This window comes from Tamandua tetradactyla, chromosome 2 (genome assembly GCF_023851605.1).
Source record: "Tamandua tetradactyla isolate mTamTet1 chromosome 2, mTamTet1.pri, whole genome shotgun sequence".
NCBI classification, from domain to species: Eukaryota; Metazoa; Chordata; class Mammalia; order Pilosa; family Myrmecophagidae; genus Tamandua; species Tamandua tetradactyla.
This window is the reverse complement of record NC_135328.1, coordinates 122,191,314-122,217,458: the sequence shown is the minus strand read 5'-3', so window position 1 is coordinate 122,217,458 and position 26,145 is coordinate 122,191,314. Positions and strand designations below refer to the sequence as shown.

At 37.6% G+C, this 26,145-nt stretch overlaps 1 protein-coding gene across 12 annotated transcripts in view; it reads left to right on the top strand.

Annotated features, from left to right (window-relative positions):
- Positions 1 to 26,145, top strand: part of FANCC (FA complementation group C) — a 446,081-nt gene that overhangs the window by 31,978 nt on the left and 387,958 nt on the right. For 9 of the 12 annotated variants that reach the window (XM_077148704.1, XM_077148692.1, XM_077148694.1 and 6 more), the window contains one exon: positions 12,165 to 12,285. The exons of the other annotated variants lie outside the window; for them this stretch is intronic. The gene's annotated coding sequence lies outside the window, so the exon portion shown is untranslated. The remainder of the gene's footprint in view (positions 1 to 12,164; positions 12,286 to 26,145) is intronic. 12 annotated transcript variants of the gene reach the window in all.

Genomic DNA, 26,145 nt, shown 5'->3' with positions numbered 1-26,145 from the left:
CTTTGACCCACTGATTACTTAAGATGTATTGTTTAACCTCCATGTACTATGAAAGTCCTCATAAGTTCTTTGTCGATTATTAATTTCCAACTTGATTCCATCGTGATCAGAGAAAGTGCTTTGAATAATTTCAATCTTGTTAAATTTATGGAGAACTGCTTTGTGTCTCTATCCTTGAGAAGGTTCCGTGAGCACTAGAGAAAAATGTATATGCTGATATTTTTGTGTGTAATGATCTAGATATATCAGTTAGGTCTAATTCATTTATCACATTATTTAAATTATCTTTATCCTTATTGGTACTCTGTCGAATTGTTCTATCCATGGAGGAGAGTAGTGTATTGAAGTCTACTGGTAGACTCTCAGCCTTTGTTTATCTGTGCAGCTTTTAATCTCTCCCTCAATTTTGTAGGAACACTTGGGAGGATAAAGAATTCTTGTCAGGAAGTCAGTCTCATTCAGAATCTTAAATGTACCACTGCCTTCTCACCTCCATGGTGCCTGTTAAGTAGTCTAAGCTCAACTTTATGTAATTTCCCTTGTATGTAGAGAATCTCTGATCTCTTGCCACTTTCATGACTTTTTGCTTCTCTTCAGCATCTGATTAATATGTGTTTTGGAGTAAGCCTATTTGGATTTATTCTATTTGGTATTTATGTCTTTTAAAAGGGTTGGGAAGTTTCCCTCCTTTATGTCTTCAATTAGCTTTCCTAACCTTTTACTCTTCTCTTCTCCTTTTCAGATACTGATAATTCTTGTATTTGTGTACTTTGTGTTGTCTGTCATTTCTCTGAGATCTAGTTCCATTTTTTCCATCTTTCTTGCCATTTGTTCTTTTATGTGTTCAATTGTCTTATTTCCCAATTCACTTATTCTTTCTTCTGCCTCTTCAAACCTGCTGTTGTGTGTCTCTACTATGCTTTTTAAAAGAAATACTTTTATTGATAAATCTTATCCCACAAATATTCCATATATGGTGTACAATCAATGGCTCACAGTATCATCACATAGTTTTGTCTTCTTCACTGTGATAATTTTTTTACAGCATTTGCGTCCCTCCAGAAAATAAAAATAAAAAGAGAAAAGAAAAAAATTCACATATCCCATACCCCTTACCCCACCCTCTCATTGACCACTAGTATTTCCATCTACCCAATTATTTTAACTGTTGTTCCCCCATTATTTGTTTATTTTTTATCTATATTTTTTATTAGTCTGTCCAGACCCTAGATATAAGGAGCATCAGACACAAGATTTGCACAGTCATACAGTCATGTTGTAAAAGCTGTAACGCTATGCAATCATCTTCAAGAATCAAGGCTCCTGGAACAAATCTCAACATTTCAGGTACTTCCCGCTAGCCACTCCAATACACCATAAACTAGAAAATGGGTATGTATATAATGCGTAAGAATGACCTCCAAAATAACCTCTCAACTCTGTTTCAAATCTCTCAGCCACTGAAACTTTATTTTATTTCATTACTCATTTCCCCCTTTTGGTCAAGAAGGCTTTCTAAATTCCTTAATGCTGGGTCCCAGTTCATCCTGGGATTTCTGTCCCATGTTGCCAGGGAGATTTATATCCCTGGGAGTCATGCCACACTTAGGGGTAGGAACATTAAGTTCACTTGCCATGTTGGCTTTAAGAGGCAGGGCACATCTTAGCAATAAAAGAGGTTCTCTGGGGGTGATTCTGAGGCCTGATTTTAAGTAGGATTAGGATTAGGCTGTCCTTTGCAAGAATACATTTCATAGGGGTGAACCCCAAGATTGAGGGCTTGGCCTATTGATTTGGTTGTCTTCTCTGCTTGTGAGACTATCAGAGATTATTCAAATGGGAAGGTTGAATACTTTCTCTTTTCTCCCCAGTGCCCCAAGGAGATCTTGCAAACACTTCTTTATTCACTGCCCAAATTACTGTGGGATATATCAGGGCATTATACTAACCTGAACAAACCAACAAGATCTCACACCCTATTCAAGATTCCATGTACTTATGGTGTTCAACTAAACTGGTCACACAAGTTAAATTAGAAAATGCACTAACCAAAATATAAATTTTGCACCAAATAAACATCTCTCCCTTTGGTCTCACACAGAAGTTGAAGTTTTAAAATATGGACCATATCACCCTGTATCCTGTATTCTGATCTTCCCAGTCTTATCCAGATCTGCTCATTCATATCTCTAATCAAAGTCTGATCACTTTTTCAGCTTTTAAAACATTTCTGTATGGGATAATGCTAACTTTCATATTTCAGAGCTCTAATTCTCAGTCTCAAGTGTCACATAAATACCTGAATTTTCTGGGAATGACCAGGTTATAAACAGCTCAGTATCTCAGAATTTAGATGTTAACAGTTAAACTCCTAAATATATGTGCTGCTGTAAGAGTTTATAATCTAGGACCTTTACAAAAGGCCCCAACCTGATAACCCATGCTCTTGACTTCAGTTCACTGAGTTTTTATATTATAGTTAGTCCATATGAGTGAGGCATGATAATATTTGTCTTTTTGTTTCCGACATTTCATTCAATATATTGTCCTTATGGTTCATTAATCTAGTTGCATGCCGCACAACTTCATTCCTTCTTGAAGCAGCTCAGCAGTCCGTTGTAAGTAAACACCACAATTCCCCCTTCCATTCTTCAGTCGTAATACCCTTAGGCCACCTCCATCCATTGTGGATCGGGTACACTGCCACCATAAATACCAGTGTGCAAATGTCCATCCCTGTCTCCACACTCAGTTCCTCCAGTTATATACTAAGCAGTGGGGTTTCAGGATCATATGGCAACCACAGCCCTAGCCTCCTCTGGAACCACCACACTGCCCTCCAAGGGGCTGCACCTCTCAGTTTCCCTACCGACAGTGAGTAACTACATCTTTATCCACATTTTCTTTAATACTCGTTTCTCTTTGTTTATTTTTTTTTCTTTTTAACTTTTTAAATTGAATAGTATAATGTATATACAAAACAAAGAAAAAAAGCAATGTTTTCAAAGCACTCTTCAACAAGTACTTACAGGACAGATCCCAGAGTTTGTCATGAGCTACCATATGATCCTCTTTTATTTTTCCTTTTGGCTGCTCCAGGATGTTGGAGGCAAGAGGGCTTAAATATTTTTTATCATCACAACGACTTTTTTCCTTCTTTTTTTTTTTTTTTTGTAAAAAATAACATATATGCAAGAACGCTATGAATTTCAAAGCACAGCACCACAATTGGTTGTAGAACATATTTCAGAGTTTAACATGGGTTACAATTTACAATTTTAGGTTTTTACTTCTAGCTGCTCTAAAATGTTGAAGGCTAAAAGAGATATCAATTTAATGATTCAGCATCATATTCATTTGTTAAATCCTATCTCCTCTGTATAACTCCATCATCATCTTTGATCTTTCTGTCCCTCTCTGTAGCATGGCTATGGCCATTCTAAATTTTTCATATTGGAAGGGTCTGTCACTAATATGGGGTAGGGAGATGGAGCTATCTGATGTTCTAGAGAGGGTGGGCTAGGTTTCAGGACTTATCTGGACCAGGGACCCATCTGGAGGTTGTAGGTTTCTGGAAAGTTACTCTAGTGCATGGAACCCTTGTGGAATCTTAAATATTGTCCTATGTGTTCTTCAGCACTGGCTGGAATGGTCCTGGTGTGGAATCTTAAGTATTGTCCTAGGTGTTCTTTGGGACTGGCTGGAATGGTCCTGGTTGGCAGGTTATGATAGGTAGCAAGGTCTAACTGAAGCTTGCATAAGAACAACCTACAGAGTAGCTCTTCCACTCTAATTGAACTCTCTCTGCCACTGATACTTTATTAATTACACTTCTTTTCCCCGTTTTGGTCAGGATGAAATTGTTGAGCCAGGATTGATCCCTGGGAGTCATCTCCCATGTCGCCAGGGAGACTTTCACCCCTAGATGTCATGTCCCATGTAGGGGGCAGGGCAATGATTTCACTTGGAGAGTTGGGCTTAGAGAGACTGAGGCCACATCTGAACAACAAAAGGGGTTCTCGAAGTAACTCTTAGGCATGCCTATAAGTAGTTTAAGCTTCTCCACCGCCTATATAAGCTTCACAAGAGTAAGCCTCATGATCGAAGGCATCGCCTATTGATTTGGGTGTCCCTAAAGTTTGAAACAGTAGCAGGGGATTCCTAATGGTAAGGTTTAATAGTTCCATATTCTTTCTCCCATCTTTCAGGGAACTTTGCCAGTACTTTTTGATTATCTGTTTTAATATACTGTAGGATGTATCCAGGCATTATAACCATCTAGACAGGATTAAAAGACCTCTTTCTTATTCTGGGCTCCCTGTGTTTCAGTTGTTCAAATGAGCTATACAGATATGTTGAATTAGATATGTGCTACAGAAAATTTCAATTCCAGACCAAATTGACCTTTCTTCCATTGGTCTCAAAGGGTATGTATGATTCTAAAATATAGACACTGTCTTCCTTACCCCTGTGTTCTGAATTACTTTAAACCCAACCTGTTCGGCCTCGTTCTTATCTCTAAATATCAGGTTATGTATATAAAACAGCCTCTCAAAATCCAGAAATAATAATCACCACTCCAAACTTAATGTGTCTGCTAAAAGCTTATAATCTAGGTCCCTGTTTTCTTATAAGCATTTTCTGAAGGTGACCATACCATTCTTGTTGTTTTGTTTCTGGCTTATTTTGTCTCACCTAATGTCCCACATGTTCATTCACATCGTTGCATGCCTCGCGACTTTGTTCCTTTTTGTAGCAGCATAACCTTCATTCGTAAGTATGCATCATTGTTCGCCAATCTGCTTCTCCGTCAGTGCATCCTTCACCCACCTGTGTTCATCGGACATCATGTAGAGGGCCCAAAGTCCACAGTCCATCAACATTTTCAATTTTGGATAATGTCATTGTTCCCAATAGAAAGAAAACCAATAAACATACCCTTGCCAAATAGGAAATCTAAACCTCTTCTTAACTCTTTTCCCTTCCAACCATTATTTACCTCTGCTGTTGCTGTGGTAGTGCTGATGGTTTACCTTTGAAATACCTCATAGCATGCAATAGCAGTTTTCCCCCTGTACCCTGGACTTAAATACTCTTTGTACAAGAATCATATCTTTGAATCAGTTCTTACGAGAACTAATTCATATTTCTAGCGTTAATCACTGGGACAAGAATCATATCTTTGAAATAATTCCTGCGAGAACTAATTCGTAGTTCTAGTGTTAATCAGTGGGACGTGTAGGCCTATACAACCCCTTTCCATCTTGTTTATCTTCAGTATGGTAATATTACTTATAGTCCCACTAGAGAATCACCTTCACCCTTATCTATTCCTTTCCATTGGAGTTCAACCTCATTAGCTAACGGTTCACCCTTGTTTATCTTCTATGTATCTCTAAGTCCCCTGTATTCTGTAATATAAGCCTCTGATTATACCTTTATGCTGGTCATAAAAGTGAAATCATACAGTATCTATCCTTTTGTGTCTGGCTAATTTCACTCAGCATTGTGTCCTCAAGGCTCATCCATCTTGTCATGAGCTTCAGGATGTCATTTTGTCTTATTGCTGCATAATATGTATATACCACATTTTGTTGATCCACTTGTTTGTTGATGGGCATTTGGTTTGTTTCCATCTTTTGGCAATTGTGTATAATGCTGTTATGAACATTGGTATGCAAATATCTGTTTGTATCATTGCTTTCATCTCTTCTGGGTATATACCACGTAGTGCTATTGCTGAGTCATAGGGCAACTTGATATTTAATTTCCTAGGGAAACACTAAACAGTTTTCCATGGTGGCTCCACAATTATACATTCCCACCAGTAGTGCATAAGTGTCCCAGTTTCTCCACATCCTCTCCAACATTTATAGTTTCATTTTAGTTTCATAGCAGCCATTCTTATGGATGTGAGGTGGTATCTCATTGTAGTCTTTATCTCCATTTACCTTATAGCCAATGAAAATGAGCATCTCTTCAGGTGCTTTTGAGCCATTTGTATTTGCTTTTCAGAAAAATACCTATTCATATCTTTAGCCCATTTTATAATTGGGTTGTTTGTTCTTTTGCTGTTAGGTTGTATAATTTCTTTGTATATACAGGAAATCAACCCTTTGTCCAATATGTGATTTCCAAATACTTTCTTCCATTGAGTTGGCTTCCTCTTCACCTTTTTGGCAAAGTCTTTTGAAGTGCAGAAGCATTTGATTTTGAGGAATTCCCATTTATCTATTTTTTCTTTTGTTGCTTGTGTTTTGGGTGTAAAGTTTAGTTTTACCCTCCTATTAGTAGGTCTTGAAGATGTTTCCCTACATTTTCTTCTAGAAGTGTTATGGTACTAGTTCTTATATTTAGGTGTTTGATGCACTTTGAGTTAATTTTTGTATAGCGTGTAAGATAGGGGTCCTCTTTCATTCTTTTGACTATTGATATCCAGTTCTTCCATGCCCAATTATTGAAAAGATTATTTTGTCCCAGTTCAGAGAATTTGGGTGCCTTGTCAAAAATCAGTGGACCATAGATTTGGTGGTGTATTCTGCACTCTTGATTTGATTCCGTTGGTCAGTGCTTCTATCGTTGTGTCAGTATCATGCTGTTTTGACCACTATGGCTTTATAATAAGTCAGGGACTGTTAATCCTCACTTCGTTCTTCGTTTTTAGGGTGCTTTTAGCTGTTTGGGGTCTCTTTCCCTTCCAGATGAATTTGGTAGTTAGCATTTCCAATCTTCAAGTAGGTTGTTGGAATTTTTATTGATACTGTGTTGAATCTGTAGATCAGTTTGGGGAGAATTGACATCTTAACTGTATTTAGCCTTCCTATCCATGAGCAGGAAATGTCTTTCCACTTATTTAGGTCTCCTTTGATTTCTTTTAGCAATGTTATGTAGTTTTCTGTGTACAAGTCCTTTGCGTCCCTAGTTAAGTTCATTCCTAAGTACTTGATTCTTTTAATTGCAATTTTGGATGGAATTTTTTCCTTAACTGACTCCTCAGCTAGGTCATTGCTTGTGTAGAGAAATGTTACTGATTTTTGCACATAAATTTTATATCCTGCGACCTTGCTGAATTTGTTTGTTAGTTGAAGTAATTTTGCTGAAGATTTTTCAGAATCTTCCAAGTATAATATTATATCATCTGCAAATAGTGAGCATTTTACTTCTTCCTTTCCAATTCGGATGCCTTTTATTTCTTTGTCCTGCCTGATTGCTTTAGTTAGAATTTCTAGCATGATGTTGAATATTAGTGGTGGCAGTGGGCATCCTTGTCTTTTTCCTGATCTTAGGGGGAAAGCTTTCAGACTCTCTCCATTGAGTACAATGCTGGCTGTCGGTTTTTCATATATTGTCTTTATCATATTGAGGTAGTTACCTTTGATTCCTGTCTTTTAGAGTGTTTTTATCAGAAAAGGATATTGAATTATGTTGAATGCTTTTTCAGCATCAGTGAGATGAGCATGTGATTTTTTTCCCCTTTCAATTTGTTAATATGCTGTTTTACATTAATTGATTTTCTTGTGTTTAACCATCGTGGTATGAGCCCCACTTGATCATGGTGTATAATTCACTGGATCATTCCTGGTATGAACCCCTCTTGATCATGGTGTATAATCCTTGTATTGTGTTGTTGAATTTGATTTGCTAATATTTTATTGTGAATTTTTGCATCTATGTTTATTAGTGAGATTGGCCTGTAGTTTTCCTTTCTTATAGCATCTTTACCCAGTTTTGATATTAAAATGATCTTAGCTAAATAAAATAAGTTAGATAGAGCTCCTTTTTCCTCAACTTTTTGGCAGAGTTTGAGCACGATTGGTGTTAGTTCTTTTTGGAATGTTTGATAAAATTCCGCTGTGAAGCCATCTGGCCCTGGGCTTTTCTTTGTAGAAAGATTTTTGATGACTGATTGAATTTCTTTACTTGTGATTGGTTTGTTGAGATCCTCTATTTCTTCCTGAGTCAGTATCGTGTGTTTGTGTATCTCCGGGAATTTGTCCATTTCATCTAAGTTGTCTAGTTTGTTGGCGTATAGTTGTTCATTGTATCCTCTTATAATTTCTTTAGGTTCTGTGGTAACACACCCCTTCTCATTTCTGATTTTGTTTATTTGCATCCTCTCTTTTTCTCTTTGTCAGTCTTACTAGTGACCTATCAATTATATTGATTTTCTCAAAGAATCAACTTTTGGTTTTATTGATTCTTTCTATTGTTCTTTTGTTCTCCCATTCATTTATCTCTGCTTTGATCTTTGTTATTTTTCTTCTCCTATTTGCTTTGGGGTTAGTTTGCTGTTCTTTCTCACATTCTTCCAGGTGTGCTGTTAAGTCCTCAATGTTTACTCTTTCTTTTTTTTTAATATTGGCATGTAGGGCAATACATTTCCTTCTCAGTACAGGCTTTGCCACATCCCATAAGTTCTGATAAGTTGTATTCTCATTTTCACTTATCTCAAGATAGCTACTGATTTCTCTAGCAATTTTTTCTTTGACCCACTGGTTGTTTAAGAGTGTGTTATTTAATCTCCATTTATTTGTGAATATTGTCATTCTTTGGTGGCTGTTGAGATCCAACTTCATTCCATTGTGATCAGAGAAAATGCTTTGAATAATTTGAATGTTTTTGCATTCATAAAGACCTGTTTTGTGCCCCAGCATATGCTCTGTCCTGGAGAATGTTTCATGAGCACTGGAGAAGAATGTATATCCTTGTGCTTTGGGGTGCAGTGACCTATATATGTCTGTTAATTCTAATTCATTTATCAAGTTATTTAACTTCTCTATTTCCTTGTTGATCTCCTGTCTGGTTGTTCTATGTATAGAGGAGAGTGGTGTATTGAAGTGTCCTACTATTATTGTTAAAACATCTATCTGTCCCTTCAGTTTTGCCAGTGTCTGTCTCATGTACTTTTGGAGCTCCTTGTTTGGGAGTATAAAGATTTATGATTGTTATATCTTCTTGGTGAATTGACCCTTTAATTAATAGATAGTGTCCTTCTTTGTCTGTTATGGTGTCTTTACATTTAAAGTCTATTTTTTTTCTGATTTTAGTATAGCTACTCCTGCTTTCTTTTGGTTACAACTTGTGTGGAAAATATTCTTCCATCCTTTCACTTTCCATCCGTTTGTTTCCTTGCATCTTAGATGAGTCTCTTGTAAACAGCATATATCTGGATTATGTTTCTTTATCCATTCTGCCAGTCTGTATCTTTTAATTGGTAAGTTTAGTTCATTAACATTCAAAGTTATTACTGAAAAAGCTTTTTTTGAATCCTCCATCTAATTCTTATCCAGGACTTCTTTGTCTGTGAAAACTTTAATCTCTCCCTCAGTTTTGAAGGACAATTTGGTTGGGTACAGAATTCTTGGCTGGAAGTCTTTCTCTTACGGAATCATGAATATATCATGATTCCGTAAGAGAATCATGTCTTCTTGCCTCCAGGGTGCTAGTTGAATAGTCTGAACTCAGTCTTATTTGGTTTCCCTTTTTTTGTAGTAGATTGTTTTTCTCTTGCCACTTTCAGGATTTTTTGCTTCTCGTCAACATTTGACAGACTGATTAGTATGCGCCTTGGGGAAGGCCTATTTGATTTTATTCTGTTTGGAGTTCGTTGTGCTTCTTTGACTTGTATATTTATGTCCTTTATGAGGGTTGGGAAGTTTTCCCCCTTTATATCCTCAACTACTCTTCCTAGCCCTTTACTCCTCTCTTCTTCTGGGACAGCAATGGTTCTTATATTTGTGCACTTTGTTTTGTCTCTCATTTCCCTGCGATCCAATTAAATTTTTTTCCATCTTTTTTTTGGTATTTGCTGTTTTGAGTTTTCAAAGGATAACTGACTGTGGTAAGTGTCCTCTATACCACTTATTCTTTTTCCTGTCTCTTCAAATCTGGTGTTGTGTGCCTCTAGTATATTTTTTATTTGATCAACAGAGTCTTTAATGTCAGTGATTTCCACTATTTTTCTACTCATTCTTTCAAATTCCTCTTTGTGCTCTTCTACTGTTTTCTTGATCTCCTTTTGTCATTTGCTATCCCACTTATTTTATTAAGTAGAGTTGTATGAACATCTTTGATTAGTTGTTCCAACATCTGTGTCTCCTCTGGTGTTTTAATTTGGTCATTAGGCAGGGCTGTATCTGTCTGTATTGTGATATGCTTAGTGATCTTCTGCTGTCTTGGTGGCATGTATATGTCTTGATTGATTTACTTTGGGAGTTAATTTCTTTCAGTAGTCTAAGGCCTTGTGTTTGTGGAATGGTTGTACAGCAGGGAGCACAGTATGGGGTGGGACACTCAGTGTGGTGATTTGTTTCAGGGTAGGTATAGGTGCAGATTGGGGAGGTGATGCTGATGCTTGTGAATGTGGGCACCTAGTGGCCAAGGAGAATGTAGCTGTGCGGGTGCACCGGTCTGGGGCAGTGTAACCCTGGTATGTACTGGTCTAAGGCCGGGGGCCTTTTGTGTGCATGCGTTGAGCTATGGCAATAGGTCATTGTTATGCCTTCATGGATTGGGGGTAAATATGACCTGGCTGCACTGGTGAGCACTTTCTCAAGAGCTAGGAAGTGTGGCTGAGGGCCATGCACATGCGTGGTTCTAGGAATGCTAGCAAGTGTGGTTCCCAGAGCTGAATGACGTGATTGGGGGCCCGTGTTCATGCATGGGTCTAGGAGTGCTGTAAACTGATGTGCAGAGCTCAGGGAGGGGTGGGATGAGGCTGTGCGACACTATGGGAATGGGGGCAGGGGTAGCCTGAGTATGGAGGTTAGTGCCCGCAGCCTTTATGCACTGGCAGCAGACTGCAGGGAACAAGGAAGGGGAGGTAGTGCTTGGGATGGGTGCAGGAGAGGTGGGTTGGGCTGCACTTGGGGTGGGGGTGAGGGGTAGGTATGTGCAGTGGGGGCTGTTCAGGTGGGGGCGTCTGGACCGTGGGGAATGGAAGTTGGTGACAGGGTTTGGGGGTGTGGGGTGAGTCACCAGTCATGGGGCTGCACTGGTGAGGGTAGCGCACTCAAGGAACATGGTCTGGCTTACTTCCTACTCCCCAGCTCCCATCTGTGCATTCCTACGGGCTCCAAACCTCTGTGCCAGGCTCTAGCCCCCTGCCTCTCAGTTTCTCGGCCTCTGCAACCAGGGCTGCCCCATATGATATAAAAGGTTCTCCCACGTCAGCTGAACTCCTGAATTGCTGCCCCAGTTTCGCTCCTGTCCCTTCTCTAACTTTTCCATGGAGCAGGGCTAATCTCGAACTACTGTATTCGGCCATGATCCTGAAAGTCTCCCTTTCTGTTTCTTATTAAACAGTTTTATTCACACATCATACAACCTAAGTGTATAGACACACCTTTGCCACCATCTGAAGACATTTTCTTTTCTTCCACAAATACTCCATATTCCTTCCCCATGCACCCGCCTGTTGACATTTAGTTTTGGCATAAAGCCTTTTACATTCAATGGAAGCATATTATGCTAGTGTTGACTAAAGACCCTAGTTTGCATTGATTGTATTCTTCCCATATACCATCTATTTTCAACGTCTTGCAATATTGGCATTCATGTGTTCTCCTTGATGGAAGACATTTTTTTATTTGTGCATTTAATCACCTTCATTGTCCACTCTAGGCATTCCTAGATTATACTATCTCAATCTTTATCCTCTATTTTTCTTTCTGGTTTCATATGTGCTCTCAGCCTTTTTCCTTCTATCATGCTCAAATTTAGCTTATATTATTGTGCTACAATCAGGTAGTATTATGCTATCCATTCCTGAATTTTTATAGTCAGTCCTGTTGCACAGTCTGAATTCCTTCAGTGCCAATTGCCCAATCACTACCGTATTTCTATAGCCTGATAACCTCTGTTCTTAACTTCGGTTCTCCAAGTTCACTAATGAATGTTAGTTCATATCAGTGCAACAGTACTGTATTTGTCCTTTTGTTTCTGGCTAATTTCACTCAACATAATGTCCTCAAGGTTCATGCATGTTGTTCCATGCTTCATGACTGTCTAATAGCTGTGTAGTATTCCATCGTATGTATATACCACAGCTTGTTTAGCCACTCATCCGTTCATGGACATTTGGGCTGTTTCCATCTCTTGGCAATTGTAAATAATGCTACCATAAACATTTGTGTGCAAATGTCCATTTTTGTCCTTGCCCTCAGGTCCTCTGAATCCGTATTAATGGGATTGCTGAATCATATGGAAGTTCTGTACTTAGCTTCCTGAGGAATCGCCAAACTGCCTTCCAGAGCGGTTGTACCATTTTACATTTGTACAACAGTGGTAAGTGTACCCTTTTCTCCACATCCCCTCCAGTACTTGTTGTTTCTGTTTTTTTTTGTGTGTGTGAAAATAGCTATTGTAGTGGCTGAGATGATAACTCATTGTTTTTGATTTGCATTTCCCTAATAGCCATTGAAGATGAACATCTTTTCATCTGTCTTGTAGCCATTTCTATTTCCTCTTCTGAGAAATACCTGTTCATGTCTTTTGTCCATTTTTAAATTGGGTTGTTTGTCTTTTTGTTGTTGAGTTGAAGAATCTCTTTATGTATTCTGGATACTAAACCCTTATCTGATATTTGGTTCCAAATATTGTCTCCCATTGCATAGGTTGCCTTTTTATTTTCTTGACAAAGTTCTTTGATGCACAAAAGTGTTCTATTTTGAGGAGATCCCATTTATCTCTTTTTTTCTTTACTGCTACTGCTTTGAGTGTATGGTCTAGGAAACCATCTCCTATTACAAGTTTTATAAGATATTTCCTTGTATTTTCTTCTGTAAGTTTCATGGTTTAAGTGCTAATGTTTAGGTATTTAATCCATTTTGAGTTAGTTTTTGTATAGGGTGTGAGATATGGATTCTCTTTCATTCTTTTGCATTTGGATATCCAATTTTCCAAGCACCATATATTGGAGAGGCTGCTTTGCCCCAGGTGGATTGGCTTGACCCCTTATGAAAGATCAGTTTTCCATAAATGGGAGGGTGTATTTCTGAACACCCTTATTTGATTCCGTTGCTCAGTATATCTATCTTTATGTCATTACTCTGCTGTTTTGACCATTGTATCTTTGTAATGTGCTTTAAAGTCAGGTAGTGTGAGACCTCTAACTTCATTTTTCTTTCTCAAGATATTTTTAGCTATTCAGGGCACCCTTCCCTTTCAAATAAAAATTTTTTTGAGTGCATGATCTGGGAATCACACCCACATCTTCCACACGGGAGGCAAGCATTCTACCATTGAACCAACCTTGCAACCCCTTCCCAATCAATTTGGTTATTGTTTTTTCTATTTCTGCAAAGTAAATTGTTGGATTGTTAATTGGTTTTGCATTGAATCAGTAAATCAATTTGGGTAGAATTGACATCTTAACTATATTTAGTCTTCCAATCCATGAACACGGTATGCCATTCCTTCTGTTTAGGTCTTCCATGATTTCTTTTAGTGATTTGTAGTTTTCTGTGTATAGGTCTTTTATATCCTTAGTTAAATCTATTCCTAAGTATTTTATTCTTTTGCTTACAATTGTAAATGGATTTTTTTTCTTGATTTCCTCCTCAGATTGCTCTTTAGTAGTGTATAGAAAAACTGTTGATTTTTAAATGTTAATCTTGTATGCTGCTACTTCACCGTACTCATTTATTAGCTCTAGTTACTTTGCTATAGATTTTGGGATTTTCAACATATGGTATCATATCTTGTGCAAACAGTGAAAATTTTACTTCTTCCTTTCCAATTTGGATGCCTTTTATTTCTTTTCCTTGTTTAATAGCTTTGGCTATAACTACCACCGGAGTGTTAAGTAACAGTGGTGACAGTAGGCATCCTTGTCTTGTTCCTGATCTTAGAGGGAAAGCATTCAGTCTTTCCCCATTGAGGATAATGTTTGCTGTGGGTTTTTCGTATATTCCATTTATCATGTTGAGGAAGTTCTCTTCTGAAGTGTTGGAATCAAGAAAGGATGTTGAATTTTGCCAAATGCCTTTTCTGCAACAACTGAGATGATCATATGGGTTTTCTGCTTTGATTTGTTGATATGGTGTATTATGTTAATTGATTTTCTTATGTTAAATCATCCTTGCATACCTGGAATAAATTCCACTTTGGCATGGTGTATAAATCTTTTAATATGCTGCTGGATTCAATTTGCGGGTATTTTGTTGAGGATTTTGCATCTATATTCATTAGAAACATTGGTCTGTATTTTCTTTTCTTGTAGTATCTTTGTCTGGTTTTGGTATTGGGGTAATGTTGGCTTCATAGAATGAATTAGGTAGGTTTTCTTCCTCTTCAATTTTTTTTTAAGTGTTTGAGCAGCATTGGTACTAACTCTTTCTTGAATGCTTGGTAGAATTCAAGCCATCTGGTCCTGGACTTTTCTTATTTGGGAGCTTCTTGATGACTGATTTAATCTCTTTACTTGTGATTGTTTTGTTGAGGTTGTCTCTTTCTTCTTGATCAATGTTGGTGGTTCATGCCCTACTAGGAAATTGTCTATTTCATGTATATTGTCCAGTTTATTATATAGTTGCTCATAGTATCCTCTCATTACCTCCCTTATTTCTGCAGGGCCAGTGATTATGACTCCTCTTCCATTTCTGATTTTATTTTTTGGCATTTTCTCTCTCTTTTTTCTTTTGTCTACCTAGCTAAGGGCCCATTGATTTTATTGATTTTCTCCAAGAACCAACTTCTGGTTTTGTTGATTTTCTCAATTTTTTTCATGTTCTCAGTTTCATTTATTAATGCTCTAATTTTCATTGTTTCTTTCCTTTTGTTTGCTTTGGGTTACTTTGCTATTCTTTCTCTAGTTCTTGCAAGTTTTTAGTATTAGCATTTAAGGCAGTAAATTTCCCTCTTAGCACTTTGCTGCATCCCATAAATTTGTTAGGTTGTGTTTTCATTTTCATTTGCCTTGAGGCATTTACAGATTTCTCTTGTAATTTCTTCCTTGACCACTGGTTGTTTAAGAGTGTGTTGTTTGGCTTCCATATATTTATGAATTTTCTGGCCCTCTGCCTGTTATTGATTTCCAACCTCATTCTTCTATGACATGAGAAAGTGTTTTATATGATTTCAAATCATCTTAAATTTCTTGAGACTTGCTTGTGACCCACCATATGACCTATCCTTGAGAATATTCCATGAGCACTTGAGAAAAATGTGTATCCTGCTGTTATCATGTGTAATGCCTGTAAATGTTTAAGTCTACTTTATTTAGTGTATTATTCAAAATCTGTTTCCACTCTCTGGATGTTCTATCTGTTGATGAATTGAAGTCTCCAACTATTTTGGTCAAGGTGTCTGTTTCTCCTTTCAGTGTTGTCAGTGTTTGCTTCATGTACTTTGGAGCGCTCTGGCTCAATGCATAAAAATTTATGATTGTTATGTCTTCCTATTGAATTGTTCCTTTTATAAATACACAATGTCCTTCTTTGTCTCTTTTAATTTTTTTTTTTTACATTTGAAGTCTATTTTGTCAGATATTAGTATAAGCTACTCCTCTTTTCTGATTGTTGTTTGCATGAAATATCTTTTCCCAACTTTTCACTTTCAACCATTTTTGTCCTTATGTCTAAAATGAGTCTCTTGTAGACAGTACATAGATGGGCTCTGTTTTTAATGCATTCTGCCCATTTATGTCTTTTGATTGGGGAGTTTAAACCATTAACATTTAGTGTTATTACTCTAAAGACAGAACTTTCTTCTACCATTTTGTCTTTTTGATTTTGTATGTTATATCTATTTTTTTTTCTCTTTTTACCTTTGCTGATACTCTTCATTTCTACATTCTCCTCCAGATCTCTGTCTCCCGCTTTTTCCTATCTGCCTGTAGTGCTCCGTTTAGTATTTCTTGCAGCACCAATTTGATTTTTGATGAGATTTTTCCATTTCTGTTTGAACATTCTGAATTAGTTGTTTCAACTCCTGTATCTCAATTGAAATGTTGGTTTGTTCCTTCAGCTGAGCCATATCTTCAATTTTCCTAGTATCAATCGGTGTTTTTTGCTGGTAATCTAGGCATTTGATTTCCTAGACACCAGTTTATTTCTGGAGGTTGTTTTCACTCTTTTACCTAGGATTTTCTTGCTGGATGGCTTTGTTCTCTATCTGTTCTTTAACATTTAGTCCCTGGGGTCTGAATTTCTTGAAGGAGGAATTCTACTTGAGATGGGCCCCATTTTTCTGTTGGGGAAGATACAGCCTTTAGAGAATTAACTCCTTTCACTTGACTAGTTACTTTGTCTCTCAGACAAGCTTATTATTACCCTTTCTAAGGGGAACTTCTGGAGCCAGAGAAGGCTCCCAGTTCTATCTAATGAGTTGTTAAGGAATAGGAAAAAAGCAAAAAAAACCCCCACCTTTTCAGAGTGGAACCCTACTCCTCCAGTTTGTCGATCAAGAGCTTAAATTGGTACATGGCTCTATGTATCTCCAGGCTCTGTGTGCTCCCTTTTCTTGTGCCTTTCGAAAGGATCCAGTCCTTTTGCAGTATTTTGTGCTGTCTGACTCAAAAAGCATCTATTTTTATTTTTCTGTCAGCCCTGCCCCCTCTTTGCAGGGGCATAAACTCCTAGTACCTTTGGTGTTTTTTCCAGGTTTATCTGTGCTGGGGACCTGTTTTCAGTTGTCAGTTTTGGAGCTTGGTTGAGCTAAGCTTTTGCTGCTATTAAAGTCTGTTTTCTTTTCCCTTGGGAAACCAGCCTGCTGTAGCCATGGCGGAGGGGCCCTGGTGTCTGCGGCTTGAGGAAGTAAAAGTTCTGTGTAGGGTCTCAGCCATTCCCCCTCGTCCAGACTGGTGCACACTGTGTATCTGGTCATGATGATTGCCCCAGCAGTTGTTCTGTACTGTTCCTGGCTATTTACTAGCTGCTCTGGAGGATGAACTAAATTCCACACCTCACAAAGCCACCATCTATTCTAGTATACTTTTAATTTCGTTAGCCGCATCTTTCATCTCTGTGAGATCCTGCTGTTTTCCTATTTATCCTGTCAAATTCTTTTTTTGTGCTCCTCCAGTATCTTCTTGGTATTTTTATGTCGTTATAAATATCCTTTATTAGTTATTCCAAATTCTGTGTCCCCTTCCATGGTTTCATTTGGTTACTTGGCTGGGCCTATTCTGCCTGAATCTTCATATGCTTTGTGATCTTCTCTGTAGACAGGACATTTGATTGTCTTAATAAAGTTATTTTGTAAGTTGATGTCTAAGGTTTTGTATCTACTTGCGTTTGTGTTGAAAATCCCATTGTGGATTAGTTTGTGGATCCTTCCCCACCCAACCAAGTCCCAATCTCATGGGGAGTTGTAGTTCTTCTTGAAGCTCTGTTGAAATGTAGGCAGATAGGCAGTTTGCCAGACTGCACTTTCCACTTCCACTTCTTCCCAGCAGATGGCGCTCTTCAGCCACTGCTTGTCCTGAGGCCCACTTCTCCCTGACTGCAGGTGCCCACTGAGTTGAATGGAGACCCAGTGTAATTCCAGCCAGGGCTGCTGATCTTGAGGCTCGTTGAAAGTCACCAATCCTGTGGCTGGGGTATGGGCATTGTGCACCTCAGTGTACATCCCACTTGTGTGCCCTAAAGATCTGGTGGCCCCTGATTCCCACTTGGGATGACCTTGGGCTGTGGGACTGGGTGTTTCAGCTTCCCCTGCCCACAGCCAACCCAGAAATGTCTGGTGGCTGGTTGCAGTGATCATTTTGGCTGGCTTCCTCAACCTCGCCACTCTGCACACACCTAAGGTCTTTGGGCCTCCATGGGGGTGGGGAGTGATTTTAGGGCCCAAACAATTCTCTTTTGCTGGCCAGCTGTCAGACTGGCACCACTCAGCCTCTCCCTCTTCTCCATGGGCCACAGCCCCCAAGTCTCTGTCAAAAAAGTCCAAGCATCCAAAGGAGCCTTTCTCACGATTAGGGATCAGACACTGTACCTGGCCAATTGGTTTCTGATAATAAGGAGAGAAAATCTGCTGGCTTCTGAATTCCTCATGGGAACTCCTGGCTGCGGAGCTGTAAGGGAAGCTCTCCGAAGCCAGCTGCGGTGGTAGGCTGGAATCGTGACTGGCACATTCACCCCATTCTCTCTGTTCCAGTTTCTCTGCTTTTTTATTCAGGGCTTCCGTACACAGGGTAGAAGACCTTCTTTGGTCATTTGCTCCTTAGAACCACTGTCCCGTTAATTTTTTCTGTACCCTCTCTTGGTGTTGCACTGAGCCAGAGTGAACTCAGTCTCTCCTATTCTGCATCTTCCTGGAAGGTGCAGTAATTTGACTTTTTAAAGAATTATCTGTTCTTTAGATGAAATAATGGAATTGGGCAAATCTTTGAAAATATTTATGTCGTTGGTCAGAACTGTATTTGGTTACATTGTTTTATGTCTGCAGTGGCTATGACAAGATTAATAATTTAAAAAATGCATTAATAATTTAAAATATACAGTTAGCTGCACATGTGTCAAAATTCATAAAATTGAACTCTTTAAATATGGGTATATCCATGAAACCATTACCACAATAAGATAATGAACACATCTATCATTCTTCCAAATTTCTTGGTGCCTTTTTGTCATTCATTCTTCCCTCCTACTTTACACCTTCCTCCATTCCCAGGCAACCACTCACCTATTTTCCATCACTGTAAATTAATTTGCATTTCTTAGAATTTTATACAAATGAAATCATACATTCATGCCTTCTTTTTTTAAAATTTTTTTTATTGTGAAATATATACATACAAGCAATAAATTTCAGTGTACATTTTAACAAGTAGTTATGGAACGGATTTCACAGTTTGGTATGGGTTACAGTTACACAATTTCAGGTTTTTTCTTTTAGTGCTTCCAGGACACTGGAGACTGACAAAATGTCAATATATTGATTCAGCAGTCATATTCATTGGTTAAATTCTATCTTCTCTATTATACTCCTTCTCTTTAAATAACATATATACCTAAAAGCAATACATTTCAAAGTACTTCAGAACAAATAGTTCTAGAACAGATTTCACAGTTTGGTATGAGTTACAATTCTTCAATATTAGGTTTGTATTTCTAGCTGCTCAAAGGTACTGGTTGTGGCTAAAAGAAATATCAGTAAAATGATTCAGCACTCATTTGTTAAACCCAGTTTTCTCTACATAACTCCACTATCACTTCTGATCTTTTTCACACTCTGTAGGGGAATTTGGGCTATGCCCATTCTAACTTTTTTTTTGGTAGCTTTTTTTGTTGTATAGTTTAACATATTGTGCAAAGCAAGTAAATTAAAAAGCCGTAGGTTTCAAGGCATGCTTCAAAAAGTGGTTACAGAATAGATCCCAGAGTTTGTCATGGGCTACCATACAATCCTTTCATATTTTTCCTTCTAGCTGCTCCAGAATATAGGAGGCTAGAGGGCTTAAATATTTTGTCATCACAATCAACTTTTTTCCTTTCTTTTTTTGAGAACAATAACATATATACGAAAAAGCTATAAATTTCCAAGCACAGCACCACAGTTAGTTGTAGAACATATTTCAGACTTTAACATGGGTTACAATTTCACAATTTTAGGTTTTTACTTCTAGCTGCTCTAAAATACTGGAGCTTTCTTTTAGTTTTATCTTGCATGGAAAATCTTTTTCCATCCTTTCACTTTCAATCTTTTTGTATCCTTGTGTCTGAGATGAGTCTCCTGTAAGCCGTAGATAGCTGGATAATGCTTCTTAATCCATTCTGCCAATCAGTATCTTTTAATTGGTAAATTTAGTCCATTAGCATTCAGAGTTTTTACTGAAAAGGTGTTTCTTGATTCTATCATCTTATCTTTTTATTTTATTTGTCAGACCTATATATTCTTTTCTCTCTTTCTCTTTGTATTTGTTAAATTACCCTTAGTGATACTCTTCAATTCTGTGTCCTCCTCCAGACCTCCCTCTCCTGTCTTTTTTTTTCAGCCAGCAGAACTCCTTTTAGTATTTCTTGTAGGGCTGGTCTCTTGTTGACACGTTTTTTCAGAACTTAATTGTCTGTGAAAACTTTAATCTCTCCCCCAGTTTTGAAGGACAGTTTGGCTGGGTAACAGAATTTTTGGCTGAAAGTCTTTCTCTTTCAGGATCATGAATATATCATAACACTGCCTTCTCACCTCCAAGGTGCTAGTTGTATGTAGTAGATTGTTTTTCTCTTGCCACTTTCAGGATTTTCTGCTTCTCTTCAACATTTAACAGACTGATTAATATGTGCCTTGGGGAAGACCTGTTTGGAGTTTGTTGTGCTTCTTTGACTTGTATATTTATGTCCTTTATGATGGTTGGGAAGTTTTCCCCCATTATATCCTCAGCTACTCTTCCTAGCCCTTTACTTCTCTCTTCTCCTTCTGGGACAGCAATAATTCTTATATTTGTGCACTTTGTTTTGTCTCTCATTTCCCTGCGATCCAATTCATTTTTTTCCATCTTTTTTTGGCATTTGCTGTTCTGTGTCTTCGAAGTCAGTTATCCTGTCCTCTATACCAATTATTCTTTCTTCTGTCTCTTCAAATCTGGTGTTGTGTGCCTCTAGTATGTTTTTTATTTGGTCAACAGAGTCGTTAATATCTGTGATTTCCACTATTTTTCTATTCATTCTTTCAAATTCCTCTTTGTGCTCTTCTACTGTTTTCTTGATCTCCTTTTGTCATTTGCTATCACACTTATTTTATTAAGTAGAGTTGTTTTAATTTGGTCATTAGGCAGGGCTGTATCTGTCTGTATTGGGATATGCCTAGTGATCTTCTCTGTCTTTGTGGCATGTAAATATCTTGATTGATTTACTTTTGGAGTTGATCTCTTTCAGTAGTCTAAGGCCTTGTGTTTGCAGGATGGTTGTACAACAGGGAGCAGGGTGCAGGGTGGAGTGCTCATTGTGATTTGTTTCAGGGCAGGGATGGGTGCAGGGTGGGAATGTTACACTGATGCTTGTGAAGGTGGGCACCCAGTGGCCAAAGAGAATGTAGCTGTGCATGTGCGCCGGTCTGGGACCATGTGCCTTTTTTTGAGTTTCTCCTTTCACTTAGCACAATTGTTTTGCAAGTCATCTAGGTTGTAGCATGTATAAATAGTTCGTTCCTTTTCGTCATTGAGTGTTTATCTTTCGTATGGATATGCTAGTTTCTTTATTCATCTGTTCATGGGTATTTGGGTAGGTTTTAGTTTTTTTATATAAATAAAACTGCTATGCATATTTGTGTACAAGTCTTTCTACAGACATATACTTTCATTTCTCTTGAGTAAAATAATAAGAGTGGAAGGGCTGGGTTGTAGGGAAGCTATATGTTTAACTTTCAAAGAAATTGCTAGCTATTTTCCAAAGTTGTCGTTACATAGTCTCACAAACTTGTGTGTGAGAGTTTTCACTTGCTGCACATCAATTGTTAGTTCTTATATTTAGGTCTAAGACCTATTTTTGTTTTCTTTCAATTTTATTGAGGCATAGTCACACACCACACAAACAATCCAAAGTACGCTGACTCACAGTATCATCACATAGTTGTGCATACATCCCCATGATTGATTTGAGAACATTTTCATTACTCCAGAAGAGAAATAAGAGTAAAAAAAGTAAAACCCAAATCCTCCCATGCCCCTCCCCCCACCATTGTTGATCCATAGTATTGGTGTAATACATTTGTAACTGTTGATGAAATAATATTAAAATATTGTCCATAGCTCGCAAACACTTTTTTTCTCCCATATACTCCTTTCTCTCCCTCTTTCTTTCTTTTCTCTCTTTTTTTATAGTTGTAGTGGTTCATGCAACAGCTTATTTACATACATGTCTTTAAACATATACTTTAAATCAAACTCACCTTCATCAAGTTATAACCCCAGGAATGAGCTACCATCATCTCATTTAAGTTCAACCTTGTTAACAGTTCTGTACATATTAGGTAACTGCTCCCCTTTCTTTAACCTCTATCTATCTCTTGGTACTCTGCATTCTACATTCTCCCATGCGTGTCTTTATTTTATTACTCATCTAATCAGAGACTGGATAAAGGGGGTCTCAGCCATAAGGTTTTTACAATCATACAGTGATGGAATAAAAGCTGTACAGTAATACAGTCATTATCAAAGATTGAGGCTTTGCAGTTTGACAGTTTCAGGCATCTCCTTCCAGTGATTCTAACAGACTAGAAACCAAAAGAAACTTCCATATAGTGATCCAATGGTGATAATCACTTGTCAGATTCTAACCTGTCTGTCATTTTCCTCCCTCTCATTTGATCGATCTCTCACTCTTTGGAAGGGTATTTGGGCAATGGTCATTCTAACTTCTTCATGCTAAAAAGGGGGATCAACATTATGGGTTAGTGGAGTGCACCTGGTTAATGTTCTTGGAGAGGCTGATACTGCTGGGTTTCAGGACTTGTCAGGAATAGGAACAATCTGGAGATTTTTAAGTTTCTGAAAAAATAAACTTAATAAGTAAAACTTTTGTAGAGTGTTAAATAGAGCCCAGGGTACTCTTTAGGGTTTTCAGGAATATTGTTGATTGGGGTTTGGCATATGTGCCAGTTTTGCAGTATCTGACTGAAGCTTGCTTGCATAGGAGTAACCTCCAGAATGACCTTTTGATACTATTTGAAATCTCTTAGCCACTAAAACCTTATTTTGTTTCATTTATTTTACCCCTTTTGGTCAGGAAAGCATTGTCAATTCCACATTGCCAAGGCCAGGCTCATCCCTGGAGTCATGTCCCATATAGTGGGGGAGGGTAGTGAATTTATTTGCAGAATTTGACTTAGAACGAGAAAGCCCACATATGACTCATTTTTTAGAACTTATTTTTTTTTAACATTTTTTATTGTGGAATATATATACAGAAAAATAATAAATTTCATAAGTTTAATAAGTAGTTATAGAGCAAATTTCTAAGTATAGTATTGATTACAGTTCCACAATTTCATTTATTTCCTTCTGGCTATTCAAATACACTAGAAACTAAAAAGAAGTATCTGTATAATGATCCAGTAGTCATAATCCTTTGTTAAATCCTGACTTCTCTGTTACAACTTCTCTCTCATTTGATCATTCTTTCAATCTTCAGGAATATTTGGGCAGTGTCCATTCTAATGTCTTCATGTTGAATAAGGGTGTCGGCCTTGTGAGGTAGGGGAATGCAATTGGTTGATGTTCTGGCAAAAACTGGTACTTCCTAAGTTTTTGGCATAGGAACAATCTGGAGGCTTTTAAGTTTCTGAAAATTAAACTTAAGTAAAACTTTCATAGAGTCTTAGATAGATCCCTAGTTTTCTTTAGAGTTTTCAGGAATACTGTTGGTTGAGATTGGCATACTATGACAATTTGTAATTTCTGGCTGAAGCTTGCAAAAAAGTAACTGCCAGGATGACCTCTTGAATTTATTGGAATCTTTTAGCCCCTAAAACCTTCTTTTTGTCCCATTTCTTTTCCCTCTTTTGGTGAAGCATGCATTTTCATTTGCATGATGCCAGGGCTGGGTTCATCCCTGGGAGTCATGTCCCACATTGCCAGGGAGATTTACATCACTGAAAGTCATATCCCATATAGAGGGCAGGGTAATGAGTTTATTTGCAGAGTTTGACTTTGAGAGGGGCCACATCTGAGCAACGAAAGAGGTTTCCTGGGAGTGACTGTTAGGTATGTTTATAAGTAGGCTTAGCTTACCATTACAGAAATAAGTTTCATAAGGGCTGCCTTAAGATCAAGGGCTTGGCTTATTAAATTGGAAACATATTTGACCCATTTTTAATTCATTTTAAAATGTGGCTTGAAGGAAGGGTTCAGGTTTTTTTTTGCATAGAGTTTTCCAGTTGTTCTGTGACTAGTTCTTGAAAAGATTATCCTTTCTTCATTGATCTGCCTTGAAATTTGTGTCAAAGGTCAATTGGCCATATATGCATGGTCTGTTTCTGAACTTTCTTTTCCTCTCCCATTGACTTCTGTATCTATATTTATGCCTTGATTACTGTAGCCATTGAATAAGTCTTGAAATTAGGTAGTGAGTTTTCCAACATTATTTGTTTTCAAAGTTGTTTGGACAATTCTTGGTCATTTACTTGTATATTTTAGCATCAGCTTGTTGATATCTCTGATAAATCCTCCTGGCATTTGATTGAGATTGTGTCCAATCTATTGTTCATATTAGGGGAATTGATAGCTTAACAATATTGCATTTAATGAATGTCCATTTTTCATCAAATGTAATGTTAGTTGTAGGTTGTTTTTTTGTAGATACCTTTTATCAGGTAAAGGATATTTCCTTCTATTCCTAGTTTGCTGAAAGGCTTTTTTTTTAAATCATGAATGGATATTAATTTTTTGTCACATGCTTTTCTGTCTCTATTGAGTACACATAAATCCTTGGAGAGTCTGTTGTGATTTATCTGCTTTGACTGTCTTTGTGATAATTTGAGGAATTGCATTCTACTTTTATCATTTCTTTTAGAATCCAAGCCAAAGTATCCACAATGAGGTTCATGGTTTTTCAGCATTTGACAACCAATGAGGGACAGGAATCTTGATGCTTAGATTCTTAGTTGGCTGAGACATCTATTCATTTATTTGTTCATCTATTCAACAGATACTGAAAACTCTATTAGTCAGAATAAATGCTGGTTGTGGTAACAAACTCCCAAATCTCAGTAGCATAACAATACAAGTGCTAATTTTTGCTGATATTACTTTCTCATGTATGTTGGCTATCTATTCTGTGCATTTTACTCGAAGGGATGTTTCAGAGATCTGGGCTTCTTTTACTTTGTGATTCTACAATCTCAGAATTCCTCACTTCTAGCTATGTCTGTTAAGGAAGGGAAGGTAGAAGACCATACAGGATGTTTTAGGGATCAGGCCAGGAAGTGGTATATATCACTTGTGCTCTCTTTCCTGTGACCAGAACTCAGTCATAGGGGAAACTTAATCACCAAGGAGCGTGGAAATCCAAGTTGTTGTAGGTGTGGGGAGCACTGTTAGATTCTGCCACGTAAGCCTATTATGTATCAAGTGCTGTGCTAGGTGCCAGGGATATAATAGTCAACAAAACAGACCTGGTCCCTGCTCTGATTGCGTTTATCCTCCATGATGAATTGGGGCTGGAGAGGTACTGTGGCATCCTTGGGTAGTGGATGACGAATTAATTACTTTGGGCCTTCCATCTACCATTGGCCGGATAATTCTCTTGCTTGACAAAATAAAGGTGATTTCAGGAGGAGAAACAAAGCCCATTGAATGCATTAATGTGACTCATGATAAAACTGAAGCATTAGAAAATCTCACTAGAGGTCTTCTTCTCCATTTATTTTGTGATGGTCTTTGGAATAGATCCATGTAGGAAAAAGGTAGAGATGGTAAATGTGTGTATATAGCATAGACCAGATTCCATTTGCAGATAGGTTTTGTGCGGCTTGTATAGTTTTAAGACTTTTTTAGAATCAGTTACTAATATTTAAACATTAAGATATTTCACCTTAATAAATCCATATTTCCAGCTTTTTTTTTTGAGTGAAAGACAGTCTGATAATATTAAGGTTGAGTTCCTTGTTGGCAGCAACTGGCAGAAGCTGAGTGCTGGCTGTCTTCTTTGGACAGTGCTTTCTCTTCCAGTTGCTTCAAACTCCAGTGGGTTGGTTTACTCATTTAATTTACCATTGTGGGTGTTTGAGTTTATGACCTTTGATCTAAATTAATTTACTAACTTTTGGATCACTTTGAAATGCATTCAGTTGTCTAACACTTATAGAAAAAAAGTGGATAAATCAGCACAAATTTATCCTATTTATTAGGGAAAATAACTGTAGTAATCTGTGTTTTCTGGTGAGTTTAGAGTTTCATATTCATGGAAAAAAGCTTATTATTGTTATTCTCAAACAATAATATACCATATATCCTTTAAAAATCAGTTTTTCAAATATTTACTTTTACTTCATTGATTTTATAAGCTGGGATTTTTTTTTCCACTTCTTTTGGTTTCATAGTTTATTTCTGACATTACTTTTGGTTATAAGGCCTATTAACCATATAGTGTTTTGCATTATTCAGATTATTTTCATATAGATTATGTGTGATTCTTATACTAATCACATGTACCAAGGTAAGACAGGCATTTACAAAAGACAGATTGAGTGGGCCCTTCTCAGAAACAT